Below are 15775 nucleotides of genomic sequence, written 5' to 3'. Positions count from 1 at the left end.
TAGAGTAGTTGATTCTCATGCCCGAGACTTGTTCAAAACAGGTTAGAAAAGTTTTCAGATTGCTAGCATGTGTGGAGTCATTGTCTAAGAAAAGGATGGTATCATCTGCATATTTGAAAGTGCAACTATCCCTAGGTGGTTTTGGTAATTCATAACAACATATAGCTCATTGAGCTAATGCTATTCCAAGATGATTATTTCAGGAAAGCTCAATGATTGGCATGGCATGGATGTGAAAGTGGAACCCTCAAAATGCTAAGGACAAAGGATTGGCTCAAGCTCAAAAGCTCAAGACTCTTCATTTTATATTTTAGTGATCCAAGATCACATTGAGTCTTTAGGAAAAGCCAATACTATCAAGGAGGGATGAGGTGTTGCTTAATGAGCCTCTTGCTTCATGTGCTTAGTGATATGCTCCAAAACCCTCAACTACTTTCCCATATCCACATATGACCTAAACCCTAAGCCAAACTCGGTCCTACCGATTCTTTCTATCCGGCGCCACCAAGTTTCACTTGTCATAAGCCACTACCAAACCCTAGCAATTCGGTTCTACCGATAGGGATCTCGGTCTCACCGAGATGGGATTGCAAACTCTCTGTTTCCCTTTCGTAACTTTTCGGTCTCACCGAAAGAGTGGATCGGTCCCACCGAGATTGCAATGTAAATTCAGTGTTTCCTTTTTGTAAATTTTCGGTCTCACCGAAAGAGCAAATCGGTCCCACCGAGTTTTCCTGACCAACTCTCTGGTTAGCTAATTACCAAAATTCGGTCTCACCGAGTTTGTGTAATCGGTCTCACCGAGATTACGTTATGCCCAAACCCTAACCATATCGGTCCTACCGAGTTGCATGTCAGTCCCACCGAAAATCTCTAACGGTCACTAGGTTTACATTTTCGGTCCGACCGAGTTTGTTGATTCGGTCCCACCGAGATTGGAAAACTGTGTGTAACGGTTGGATTTTGTGTGGAGACTATATATACCCTCCACCCCCTCTTCATTCGTGGAGAGAGCCATCAGAACACATATACAATTCCAACTCATATGTTGTGAGAGAGAACCACCTACTCATGTGTTGAGACCAAGATATTCCATTCCTACCATATGAATCTTGATCTCTAGCCTTCCCCAAGTTGCTTTCCACTCAAATATTCTTTCCACAAAATCCAAATCCTATGAGAGAGAGTTGAGTGTTGGGGAGACTATCATTTGAAGCACAAGAGAAAGGAGTTCATTACCTACACACCATTTGTTACTTCTTGGAGAGTGGTGTCTCCTAAATTGGCTAGGTGTCACTTGGGAGCCTCCGACAAGATTGTGGAGTTGAACCAAGGAGTTTGGAAGGACAAGGAGATCGCCTACTTCATGAAGATCTACCGCTAGTGAGGCAAGTCCTGTGTGGGCGATGGCCATGGTGGGATAGACAAGGTTGCTTCTTCGTGGACCCTTTGTGGGTGGTTGCTTCTTCGTGGACCCTTCATGGGTGGAGCCCTCCGTGGACTTGCGCAACCATTACCCTTTGTGGGTGGAGCCCTCCGTGGACTCGCGCAACCGTTACCCTTTGTGGTTTGAAGTCTCCATCAACGTGGATGTAGGATAGCACCACCTATCCGAACCACGGGAAAAACATCTGTGTCTCCAATTGCGTTTGAATTCTCCAAACCCTTCCCTTTACATTCTTGCAAGTTGCATGCTTTACTTTCCGCTGCCAATATACTCTTTGCATGCTTGCTTGAATTGTGTGATGCTTACTTGACTTGTTCTACAATAGCTAAAATCTGCCGAGAACTAAAATTGGGAAAAGGTTAAGTTTTTATTTGGTCAAGTAGTCTAATCACCCCCCCTCTAGACATACTTTCGATCCTACAAGTGGTATTAGAGCCTTGGTCTCCATTTGTTTTGATCTCCATAGCTTTTGGTGGTCATAGCCTTGGTTTCACAACCTAGGAGAGTATGGCATCTAGCGAGGGAAATTATCACCGTAGAGGTCCTTACTTTGATGGTACAAATTTTGCTAGTTGGAAGCATAAAATGAAAATGCATATTCTTGGACATAACCCCGCCGTTTGGGCTATTGTGTGTGTTGGTTTGCAAGGTGAATTCTTTGATGGGAAAGAACCAAACCGTGAAGCTACCGCGGATGAGTTGAAGATGTTGCAATACAATGCTCAAGCTTGTGATATTCTCTTCAACGGATTATGCCCCGAAGAATTCAACAAAATCAGCCGTCTTGAGAATTCAAAGGAAATTTGGGACACTTTGATTGATATGCACGAAGGTACCGACTCTGTCAAGGAATCCAAGTTGGATGTGCTTCAAAGTCAACTTGACAAGTTCAAAATGAAGGATGGTGAAGGTGTCGCTGAAATGTACTCTAGGCTTGCTCTCATCACAAATGAGATTGTCGGCTTAGGAAGTGAAGAGATGACCGATAGATTCATCATCAAGAAGATTCTAAGAGCCTTGGATGGAAAATATGATACCGTGTGCACATTGATCCAAATGATGCCCAATTACAAAGATCTCAAGCCAACGGAGGTGATTGGAAGAATTGTTGCTCACGAGATGTCACTTAAGGTTAAAGAGGAACTTCACAACAAATCAAGTGGTGCCTATAAAGCCTCATGTGAAGCCCCTACATCATCAAGTGAGAAACAAGACTTCAATGAAGAATTGAGCTTAATGGTGAAGAACTTCAACAAGTTCTACAAGAGTAGAAGCAAAGATAGAAGCTTCAAGTCAAGGTCCTACAATGACAAAAGATCTTCTAGTCGAGAGCGAAACTGCTACAGCTGTGGAAGACCCGGACACTATTCCAATGAGTGTACGGCTCCCTACAAGAGAAGAGAAGATTCTCCAAAAAGAAGAAGCAAAGAATCACCACCAAGAGAGAGAAGGAGTAGAGATGATCGTTATGAACGAAGATACTCATGGAGAAGCAAGGATTCGGAAACGAAGGAAAACCATCAAGGAGCTACACAAAACGAAGACATCAAGCTCATGTTGGTGAATGGGTATCCGGCTCCGACTCCGACAGCCACTCCGAGAGAAGTTATCACTCCGACTCTGAAGATACTCAAGATGAAGGTGTTGCCGGTCTAGCACTTGTGTCAACCAACTCCTACGACATATTTGACTCACCAAATGAAGGAATTGGAAGATGCTTCATGGCCAAAGGTCCTAAGGTAACACACCCCGAGTATGTTGATTTCAATAGTGATGAAGAAGACTTGTTAGGTGATGATTTGCTTGTTGACAACTCTAGTGATGAATACTATGATGAAACGTCAATTAATCATGCTAATCAAGATAAAACAAATGACAATGATAAGGAGAAGATTGAGGCTCTAACTAAAGAACTAAACACTCTTAAGTTAGCTCATGAAACTATCTTCGAAGATCATCGAGAACTTTTAAGAGCTCATGAGAAATTACGCTTTGAAAAGCTCAATCTTGAGCAAGAGCATGAGTTCTTAAAAGAAATCAATGATGATCTCCGCAAGAAAAGTTCTTCTTACATTGCCAAGCGTTTACTCTTATCCACTTACATGCCTCAAGTCAAGTCTAGTAACAAGAACAAGAAAGATTCTTCCTCTAGCAGTAACAATGATCATGCTAAATACAATACTGTTGCTTCTAGTAGTTCTCTTGATTCCACTAATGATTCTCTTAGCCAAGTTACACTTGAGCAAGAAAATAGCTTATTGAAGGGAATTATAGAGAAAGGAGTGTACAAAAGCCTTGTCGGGAGTAAGCAATTCGAGGAAATTGTGCGCAAGCAAGGAATGCACCGGAAGAATCAAGGTGTTGGTTTTGAACGAAAGTTCAATGCCAATGGAGTTGAGTGGGAAGAAGATCAATACCCCAAGACAAAGTTTGTTCCTCAACAAGAGAAGTATGATACTTCTTTCAAGGGGACACAAGCTCAAGATCATCTTCCACCACAAGACTACAAGCAAAAAGGCAAGGACAAGCTTCAAGAGGAAATTGACGCATTTGAAGAAGCTCCTAAGACCTTAGTCAAGTGGATTCCCAAGACTACTTCAAGTTCCACTTCATCAAGTACGACTACAACTCCAAGGATTCCCATCAAGATGATGTGGATCCAAAAGAAGAAGAACTAGAGAGTTCTTGAGGGTGACTCTGCCAACATACTTCACTCTTATCATTTTGGCAAGAACAAGTGCAATCAACTTCCACATCTTGCACTAGTTCAACGAATCATAAACCCTCTTGTTGGTAAGACAAGGGACAAGGTAACCTAAAAGTTTTCATGGACATCATCTTGTGTGTGCATCACTCTATGTCTATGGATATCCTTGTTTGTTCCTTGTGGGACTAACCCATGTAGGTATTGAAAGTGCAATTCACTCAAATGGATAGCTCCAAGTGATCTACATCAACATTGAGCATCCACATCTTCAACATCTACATGAAGTCATCATCGACAAAACCCAAGGTTAGTTCATCCCTCTAAGGGGGGATATCACATCTAGGGGGAGCTTTACTCTAAGACTTGAGCTAAAGCAACTCTAAAGATGTGAACATAACAATGCTTTATGTAAAAGTGGTAACCCCACTTGAGCTTAAACGATGAGTATGACCTATGATCAAGTGTTCTCACTTGACTCCTAAGTCAATATACTCATATATAGATGACCTAGTCATCGCAAATTGCTTGATAGATGCTAGAATTGGTTGTGCATGCCTTGTCACATATTTCATTTGCCATCTTATTGTGTGAGCATGCTGGTTGCATATTTTACTCATTCGAGGACATCCACTTGTTGTTTTGATTGTTTGGCTTTATTTCCTTTTGCCAAGTGGATGGACAAGAATGCCTAAGAACCTCCTCTAGCTATCTATGCTTTTCTCGTCTCAAACTCTATTCATGCTACATCACAAAATTTGATCAAGTCAGATTCTCCAAGCTTGAGGACTGAAGTGGGTGTAGTTTCTCCAAGCATCTGATTGTGGCCAAAAGACTGTCCTTTGATGTTAGGGGCCCCAGAATTGGCACCAGGCCCTTTATCTGATTCAGATCTAGAGCTCATGTTGGATTCAACATCTTCAGTAAGATTGGTACCAGTTTCAGCTGCAGAGACATATGTACCAGCAGAGAGGTTGGTGGAGGTGCCAGTTTTAGTGGGGGTTAATGACTCCACCTCAATGAGGAGCCTATAGATTTTGTTCCCAACTCCAAAAAGCCTTTCAGCAGGGATTTTGGAGGGATCTTTACATAAGATTTTGACCCTAACAGTTTCATAGAATGACTTGAAATTATGCTGCTAATCCGCATCCAGTAAGACCCCCAGAGTGGAAGTGATTTGATACAGCATAGTCCAATCACACCACTTGGGGGTTCAATTTCCTGATCTTGATCCAAGTTTCCTGGAGGTCCTCTTCAGCCTCAATCCTTCCTTTCCAGACTTCAACATTGACTACACATTGTCTTTTTTGAGACCGAAACAGGGGTATCCAGCAACTTGAACTACATCTATTTCAGGAGGGAATTTGACCGAGAATGTCTACTCATCTAGGGCATTGATTGGCCAGGGCCAGTTGGTTTTGTAAATGTCTGCAAACTCAGTGGCAAGTTCCTGCTTGGTCACTTCACCAGCTTCTACCAAAACAATCCCCACATTCTTCAGGGAGCCATGATACTGAGCATTTTCATCAGGTGGGTCTATGTGGTAGAACCCTGATCCTAGAGCAGTACTTCCAACATATCTAGCAGAACTGTGGGTTTTCCTTTTGACAGGGCAATTCTCAACTTTATGGGTAACCATTTTGCACATAAAACAACTCTTGGGCTTGACACATTTATCCAAATGATGCCCTGGTTCCCCACAGCTGTAGCAGATCACCTCAGAGTATGCCATAAGGCCCGAAGCAGGGGCAGGAGTAGTTTTCTGGATGTCCTGTCTCTTCTTTTACTGATTCTTCCCTTGAGATTTCCCACTGGTCTAAGAGTCAGAACCACCAGAAGATTGATCTTGGGCAATTACAGGAGCCTGCCCAGATTGTGCCCCCATTTGGGGCAGAGGTGGGCTGTACCACTGCCCAACTGGCGCTCCCCCCATTGTGATAGGGGAAATTCATTGGAGTTCCTGGTTCCTTCTCATCCTCCAGCCAGATGTTGACTCTCAAGAAGCAGAAATAACCACCAGACAGCTCAATTGAAGCAGATTGCAAGCCTAATTTCAATCTTCTGCAGGTTTGGGGGAGAGGTAAGGTAGGGGATCCACTTGCTCCCGCCCCGGTGGCGTGCTAGTGGGCATGAGTCCAGTCAAGCATTCCCATCTTGCAGCACGGCGTGGATCTCCTGAATTCACTTCTCCTTTCGCCCGTCGAACAAACGCAATCGATGGCTCCTTGGGGTGGGGCATCCTGTGCTTCTTCAAGAAATCTCCTTCGAAGTAGATCCGCAGGGCTAGATTCAGCAGCTCCCAATCCACATGATCCTTGCACATCCGAGCATACCTGCGCGAGTGAGAGAACGGATTTGGTCCCTCCTTGGCTTCCTCCCTCACAGCTTCCTCCTCTGCTTCCCTCAATTCGCGCGTGCACTGGGTCCGGAAGAGAGCGTCGTCACGGATCCGCATCGCCCGCTCCCTCCATCTCCTCCCTCGAGTCTCCCGCAGCACCGCCGGCGCGACGGAGTTGAGCGGCTGGAGCATCCGCCGGAAGGCTTTGTAGACATGTGGGAGATGCATCTTGTACATCCGCCTGTCTTCCAGCCATTCCCTCGTGGATATGGCCGGCGACTCCATGGGGCGTGCGAGCGGACTTGCTGAGGCAGGCAGGCGCGCCCGGAGTCAGGAGGCGGGGGGTGGCGGCGAGATCTATGGCGGCGGCGAGGGTGGAGGTAGTGGCGGGGGCGGCGGCGAGGGTGGAGGTGGTGGCGGGGGCGAAGGGGATCCCGTGAGCGGTCATCTATTTGCCAATTATGTGAACTAAACAGTCAACATATAAAATAATTTAAATATACATAATATAGTTAGAAGGGAAACATAAGTTGAACCTGGCGTTCCTATTCTTATATAGAAAAATAGAACATACCTCTGCGTTTTCTTCAAAAAAATACATAAATTGGGCTGCCAAAAATAAAACCTCGGATGGGAGGTCCATAGGCCGGTCGATACATGACGCCCCTAAGAAAATACAAACAGGCCTATGGACCTCCCATCCAAGGTCGTGGGCTGCGCATGTTAAAAATAAAAGCCTAGACGGGGCAGCCCAAAACCACGTCCAACACTTGCCAAAACTTCGTCCCTCATTTTCTCTGTGTTTCGCACACTCGACATTGTGTGGGCATTTTGACTGTGCATCATATGAAGATGTGCTATGCATGAATGTTGATCAGCATGATGTTAACTGGTTGGTAGTTCCATTTTCGACCATGAATAAAACTTCCAACATGATGTTAACCCTGTTTGAAAAGGCTGTATTAATATAAATGATCTGCCTCTGAAAGTTGCAGTTTCTTATCTGAAACTGAACTTGCAGTTTCTTATCTGAAACTGAAACTTGCAGTTTCTTCTCTGAGAATCACATTGTCTGCACTTTTATACTCCTATGAAACTACATTTTTAAGTGCTAAAAATAGATATCTAGAATTCATAAAATACTTCATATGCTCAATACTGCAAATCTGAAATTCAAAAGACATTCATATATGAAAGTACTCTCAAAATACACAACACAAAACACAATTCACAACCTGCAAATACTGACAACCCTAAGCTCCTCCTGACAATTCACAACCTGCCCGACTATTGGGCTGGGGGGAAGCCCCCTCCTATTCCTCGGCGGCAGACAGCCGCCCCGTGAGACGATGTGAACAGTGAGGGAGACGATGGTGGGGAAGCGTCGTCGGGCTAACTGCTTGTCTCCTCTTGCAGTTGGGTTCGGTCGACGAAGAATCCACCGGCACGCTCTGGCAGGAAACCCTCACAAACGGCTCCCTGTAGATGCTCGATCCTTCAATCTCTGGTGGATGCTCCATCTGGGATCGATACTCCCACCACCGCTCCCTCGCGATCGGATTCGGTGAATCTGTTTGCTCCATGGCCCAGAGGAGCAGCTCTATGTACTCCGGTGCGACTCCCTTTGGGAGTATCGCCGCCTTTTTGCTCTGTTGTAGATATTTGGCCATGGGTGTCGCCGTCGCCGCTAGTTGGTCCTTGTTTTCAAACCAAGACTGTATCTCCAACATCCTAGCTAGCTTCACAGGGTCACCGTCTACGATCCTCATGTATCGGTTGTACTCCTCCATCGATCTACTTCTCCAAAGCACCTTCACTTGCCGGGGGTGGTTTTTGAATGGAAGAGGAGAGGAGCAATGATGGTTTTGGATTAGAACGGGAGAGGAGCGATGATGGTTTTGGACTGGAACAGGAGAGGAGGGGCGGTGGTTTTGAAATGGAAGAGGAGAGGAGCGGCGCTGCATTTAGATTGGAACAGGAGAGGAGCGGCGGTGGTTTAAGAGGAGAAGAGCGGAAGATCAGCGCTGGTCTTGGAAGTATTTTTTTGTTGTTTTGCGTATTTTGGGTCAAAGTTTGACCACGAACTGTATTTGACGAGCAAAATGTGAATGCATGTCACCAAAAATTGTATCGTTTGGTTCGTATCTGAATGTACTTCCAAATTATATTATTTTTGCAACATATAACATATATTTTATTTGCGAAAATCATGGTCAATTATGACCCAGAATGAAAGGGAGACTAGTTAAAGTGGGGCCGCTTTCTTAATTGAAGGGTAAATTGATTTTGATTTTGATCCAGTCATAGCGCGCCGACCCTCTCGTCCAATCCTAAATCGCTGTCGCACGCTCTTCTCCATCTTCTCCATTGCAAAACCACATCCTCTCCTCTCCATCATCTCCATTCCAAAACCACCGTGTCGCCTCTCCCTCTTCTGATCTTCTCCATTGCAAAACCACCTCCTCTCCTCTCCATCATCTCCATTCCAAAACCACCGTCTCGCCTCTCCCTCTTCTCTATTGCAAGACCACCGTCTCTCCTCCGTTTTCTAGACGCTTTGCTCCATGGCGCGGGCGCAATCCATGGATACAAAATTAGCATACTATATACTATTTAAAAGTCGAGGGCGGGGCTTTTCCTGCGCGGTAGGCGGCGGGGCAGTTCCGCCTAGTCGGTTCGACAGAGACGCGAGAAGACGAGGGAGTAGGCTGCTGCAAACGTAGGGCTGTGTGATTTGATAGCGAGTTACTTCTGGACGGGTGGGGCCCCGTGATTTGACTTGCCATTATCATTTTAACTGCAGCGCTACGACCGGCGTGAGTCTCCCGATTCCTGACCACCTCCATACAGGTGCCTCTCCCAATGCTCCACCATGTAGTAGAGGGTGGCTCTTGCATGAGAGCCCACTTCTCCACTTTTTCCTTGCCTCTCTTTCCTCCACATATGCAAAAATGCCATGTAAAGCGCACTATTGTACTTACTTTTACTTGCTCCTACATGTGCTTAAGCTTGCCACATAGGCATAAAGTCTGATGTGGCAAGTTAATCAAGAAGAGAGAGACTAGTTTGGTGACCCAAGGAAGAAACGGTGCTAAGCGCGTGTACCTAGGTGAAAAGACAATTTTGAGTCTATAGCTAATTAAATGAAGCAAACATAGCAACACCATTTCATTGGAAGAGGTCACTCCTTGGCAAATGCAATAAATACTAGTACTCACTGTGTCCCATAATATAAGAACGTTTTTGGCACTACACTAGTGTCAAAAACATTCTTATATTATGGGACGGAGGGAGTACGAAGAAAGAGATAGAGAGAAGTAAAAAAAATACACTTATAGCCAACGTTATAGCCAACCTTGTTGTAGTATGAGTGACTATGTATGACATGCCAACATCAGATAGCCTAACGCACCGTGTTAAATCTCCAAGGGCGCGATTGCGCGAGTGACTTGACGGTCGTGGTAGGCGCGACCATGATACGGGCTGCTGGCAGCCCTTGGATCTGAGATCAAACGGTCGCATGCTAAGTTGCTGAAAATTTGCAGAATAACCCTCAAGGATAGGATATTCACCCATAGGTCTAGAATCACGCCATGCAACCGTTCAATCTCAGATCCAAGGGCTCTCGGAAGCCCGTATCATGGGAGAATGGAAAGCCACTACCCCACCGTTCGCATGCTGGCAGTTCGCTCCTACTCGTCCTCGCACGTCCTTCAATACTATGGAGGTTCGCTCCTAGTCGTCCCGTCCATCCACATTACGGCAGTTCCACTAATCCTAACCGTCCTCCCAAATCCATGGTGTCCCAAATCTCCACGATCGGCGGTGAGTACAAGGTTAGAACCATCATCGGCAATGAGTTTGACGTCATCTACACCCGTTCTTCCGCGACAGTGAAAGGAAGCCTTTCTCGCTTCAGACGCATGTTCGAAAACTCAGATGATGAGTGGGTCGCTGAGCTAGATGTTGAGTACACCACAGTCCTGGGACCAAAGAAGGATCTAAAGGATGGAGAGAGGAAGAAGCCCGCCGTGATCCAGGTTTGCGTACATGACGTTTGCTTGGTCTACCACATATGCCATGCCGACGTTGAGTGCCAGGATTTTAAGAACTTCCTCAAGGACAAAATAGTGAAATTCGTTACTGTAGACTTTAAGAACGATAGGGATGTCCTGCGTCGGATAGGTCTCATTGTAGGAAACCCCTTCGACCTCTAGAAGAATCGGCTGGTGTCCTCTCGTCAGCCTTCAATGCTAACCCTGGCAGGAGCCATGGTTCATCCTTCATACGGTAAACTGGAGAAACCTCCATACACGTTTCATTGTCATGCATGGCATAGGAATGTACTAGATATAGACCACATCCACTACGCTGCAATGGATGGCTACCTTTTCTTCAATATCTACAAGGGTTGGATGAAGAGAAATAGCCAAGTGTGCGGTTCAAGCAAAGAAGTATCGGCCAAGAGGAAGAGGGACAAGGACGAAGTCGAGGACGTGGACGAGGACTCTGAGTAAGGTGGCAGTGTCGTTGCTCATGGTGGTTCTAATGCAGTGTCTACCGGAATAGTTGCAAAGTTTAATTTCAGGTGTGCTTAATTTAATTTTAGGGGTGTGTTGAACTGAGCCCCCAGCAGAACTATGTTATGTTTCTTCTCGTTACTTTAACTCTTTAGTACGTACATACTAGCATTTCTTACATTTCATCTTTTAGTTGGTATAGTACTACCACTCGTTTCTTCACATTATATACGTACAATATATATGGCCAACATCATATAGCCAGCAGTTTAGTTGTTAAAGAATTTTAGGGTGCTTTGTTTTGTCAAAGAATTCCAGGATGCTTGGATCCAAGGGACTTATTTTAGTCTGACTAAAAATAGTCTCTTTAAGAGGCTAAAGTTCCAAGCACCCCTCACTAAAGAGGGGCTAAAACTAGTCTTGAGACTAATTTTTTTAGTCAGGGGTACCCCTACTAAAATGTGGATTAGTCCTCTCTCTACTCATTTAACTCCTCTCCTTTAACACATGCGAGTTCTAGATTGGAGGTTTGGAGGATAATAAATGCTCATTAACTTGATTTTAGCCTTTTTAGTATTTGGATCCAAGCATGGGTGAGGCTAGCATGTTTTAGTCCCACTACTTTTAGTCATGGGACTAAAACGTATCCAAGCACCCTCTTAGTTTTATTTGAGGGGTGGGTTGTGCTGGACACCATTATTGTGACTAGCCTTTTTAATAGTACTATATGCATAATATGGTGACGAGTGTTTTTTTAATTTCAAGTTTTGCTCCATGGCGCAATCCATCGATACTACTGTTGTACAAAAGTATACATTTTTTAAAAGGCTAGAGGGCGGGGCAGTCTAGCTTGGTCGGTTTCACGAGAGGCGAGGGCCTTTGCGATTTGACGGCTCATTACTGCTGGAAGGCGGGGCCTTGTGATTTGACTGCTCGTATAAATGCGTCGATGACCTGATCGAGGAGGAGCAAAGAACCGTGTGGTATACTCAAGTTTTCCACTGGAGTAGTACTGCGATGGAGGAGCACGAAACACGAAAGCCCGCTGCCATATGGCGATAAAAAATGATCTAATTTGCTAGTCATCTCATTGTTAGCATTGTTCTATTCATTCCCTCAAAAAACCATTGTTCTATTCATGCCTCGCAGAGAACGTGACACGTGCGGCGAAACACCCGAAGCAAAAGATGAAACACATGAGCAAAAGAAGAAGGAAGATTATTACCCCAAATGATCTAATTCGCTGCGGAGTCGTAACTGCTTCTTCATCTCCTCCACGACCTCCATCTCCTTGTGCGGCTCCTCCGCCATCTTCTTCATTCTGTCCATGACGCGGGATTTCTCGACGCGAGCCTTCATCATCTGTTCCACAGCCGCATTACGTACCTTGACAGCAGCTGGGTGCTCGATGCGGAGTTTCACCAACTCCTCCTTCTGTTCCATGACGAGGGCGTGCAGCATCTTCATCGAGGAACTACTATTCTCATGCAGCTTCTTCCAGCCGGCGTTCTTCTCCTTCAATAGGTCGATCTCGTGGCAGAGCTTCGCCTTGTCCTCCTGAAGTCACAGGATTTCACCGGTCGCCTTCTTCTCCGAGGCAATGCTCTTCTTCAGCACCATCACCAAGCCGGCGGTCAACTCCCCCTGCTGATTGAGCTCAGCGGGCATGTCGTCGAGGCTCTCCTTTAGCAACTCCATCAAGCCTTGGTTGAACTCCTTCTACTTATTGAGGTGCTTATTAAGCTGATCGGGCATGCCGTCGAGGGATAACGACTCCAGCTCCGCCAGCTCGGCATGTTCGCCTCTGCGGCTAGGGCGCTCCTGGGAGCCATCGCCTGCCCATGAGAGATCTTTCGAGGTCTCTGCGTGGCGGTGAGCCCTCTCTTTTTTTCCCGCAGCCTTGGTTGCCGCTCCCTTGTTATGAGTAGTTCTCGACCTAGAGCTCTGCTCACCAACCATGGCAACGACGGATGAAGAAGGAGCACTTATGAGGAGGAAAGGTTGAGTAATTTTCGGTTAGGTAATTCCCCTTTTTATAACCTAAGTACTAGCACTAGTGCTAATGCCTGCATAGTGGGAACACGTTCAGGTTTGGTACGTACTAGTAGGTGTGAGCAGGCTTTCAAATGTGATGGGAACAAGGTAAAGATTAATTGATGGTTTTGATTTCGAGGCCCGAAACGGCTCCCGATGAGTTTAGCGGAACATAAATTTCAAGTACTACACTGCTCAAATGCGTAAATATTATGTTACTGTCAAAAATTGGCACAAAATACGAAGGATACCAATGGAAGTACTACTAGCAACCCACGATTTAACTACTCGCATGCGCGCAGTGGAGTAATAATGCCTTTCTTCCGCCCTCACGTCCACTCAATTTGCATGCGCTATATTAATTGACCATCAATGAAGTGAACGACTTTACACGCGTCAAATTATCACATGGGGTGGATCTTGGTACAAAATTGCCTCCGCCCGTGTACCCGTGCGTGCGTGCAAGGGAATGAGTGTGTGCGTGGCGTGCGTGCACATCTTCGCTTCGTGCATGTACCGCCAGTATGGCTCAGGGAGGACAAGTACATTCTTCTGGAACCAGCAGCATGTCACTGTGATCAATCCACGGAAGGAGGTCGCGACAAGGCCTCCACATGTGCCATGTGGCTTCATGAACTGTAAGAGAGACACTGTGTAGTGTGCCATTGGTATTCTAATTTACGTGTTTTGCACATACTCAAAGTACAAGTAAGGTACACATGCATTGCACGCATCAGATTTTGCAACCAAATTATGAATAAATACCACACTATAGCATGTAAGCTCTGAGTCATATATGCCTGATGTAGCCCTTCGTTTAATTCTTATAGTTCATCTCATTCAAAATCAATTAGTTTTTATAAAAAAGCTAAGAACACGGGAATAGGAAAAACATGGGATTATAGTGGAATGTCGTCTTGAATCCTACAGGATTGTACGAGTGTTTGAATGTGCATAGAAAAACACAGAATTCTTTCAAAGAGGTTTGAGTGGATGGGATGTTTCCTATGAAATCTAGTGCAAATGAATCATATGGAAAAATTCCTATGGTTTACAATCCTACGAATCAAACAACCAAGATAGGGAAAATTCCTAAGGATTAGAATCCTCCAAAATTCCTTTGAGAATCCTTTGAATCAAAGAAGCCCTTAATCTATTTTATGATCCATGGAATTGTGCGTTGTAAAGCATAAAGTAAAAACAAATAATGGCAATTCAACTAGAAAAAAAGTTTGGGCAGTTATGATACGGAAGATTCTAGAACAAAAGAGAACCACTGTTGTTTTGAGGTTTGTGCATTATGCTTAAGTTCAACCATGGAGTCTGCTAGATTGTACATGTGGAAAAATCCGGTGGGGGCTAGAAGATGGTGCGAGGGGCCGAGTGGAGGGAGACTATGAAGGAATGCACAAGTGCGAGATCGATATTTAGAGAGAGGGGGCGAACACATGCGCTGTTGCGCGCAGTGGCGGAGCCATGAAAAATAAATGAGCTAGGGGGCCAAGCATTGCTAATCCTTTACGAGGAGGGTCAATTCATGAACTTAAACCATTTTTAGCAGCAATTGTCTAATGATCACATTCTTATTAGCCTCAATATATAGTGATGTTAGGGGGGAGGGGGGCAGGGCCCTTACTGCCCCTGTCTTCGCCATTGTGCACGCGTCTGAGAGATGAAGCGGAAGGCATGGATGATGAGAGGGGGACATTGGATATATAATTAATGTGGGTGTATTAGCTATATATGTTAATCCTATATAGAGAGGTATAGATTGATCGATGTGGACGTGGGAAAGAGGGTGAGACCTCACTGGATATATCGATTGATCGGTTTGTGTGGAAAACTATGAAAGACCTAGATATATACACACATACATAGAGGAACATCGATCATTGCGGATGCACGCGTGAGAGATAAACAATGCCCGATATGATGGAGAGGGGGATGTGTGTGGGTGTGTGCCTTCATGGGAGACCGACTTGAAGAAAAAGATTGCATGCGTGCGATGGATAATGCCGACTGGTAGTGTGTGTGCATGCATGCACGAGAGAAAGTTAGTGGTACAATTATAAAGAGAAGACTACTGTGTGGGTGTAAAAGAATAGGTGAGGTCATAATCAATGTAAAGTTGAATTCAAATATTTTAATAAGAGATCCTGATGTTAGAAACCCATGCATCCATGAATATAACGGAGATCTGCGCGGTGTGGTTTGGAAACGAGCATGTTGTAATGTATACACATTGAACAAGGTCAGACTGATTTGAATTTGAGATACCGATGGCAGACATCATTTGGCCACATCGCATCCGTGCATGGACACACTATTCTAATTGGAGATGATGGGCGGCTTTTGCATCACATATCTATATCTATACCCCTATATATATTATTTTTTATATTTTTATATTGTGTGCGGGTAACTTTAATTTTAAAAGATGGTCGTTGGATGAGGCGAATCCGATGGTCCAAAGATGGAAAATTTGAGCAGTACTGGCCGTTGGATATCATCTAGATTCCACCAGATTTCTCCACATGTATAATCTAGAAGACTCCATGGTTGAACTTAAGCATAATGCACAAACATTAAAACACAAGCACTTCTTATTTGTTCTAGAATCTTCCGTATCAGAATTGCCAAATGTTTTTCTACATGATTTGCCATTATTTGTTTTTACTTTATGTCTTACGACACACAATTCCATGAATCTTAAAATAGATTAGCTTTCTTAT

Source organism: Triticum urartu, chromosome 5, assembly GCF_003073215.2.
Source record: "Triticum urartu cultivar G1812 chromosome 5, Tu2.1, whole genome shotgun sequence".
Classification (NCBI taxonomy): domain Eukaryota; kingdom Viridiplantae; phylum Streptophyta; class Magnoliopsida; order Poales; family Poaceae; genus Triticum; species Triticum urartu.
This window is presented reverse-complemented; position numbering follows the sequence as displayed.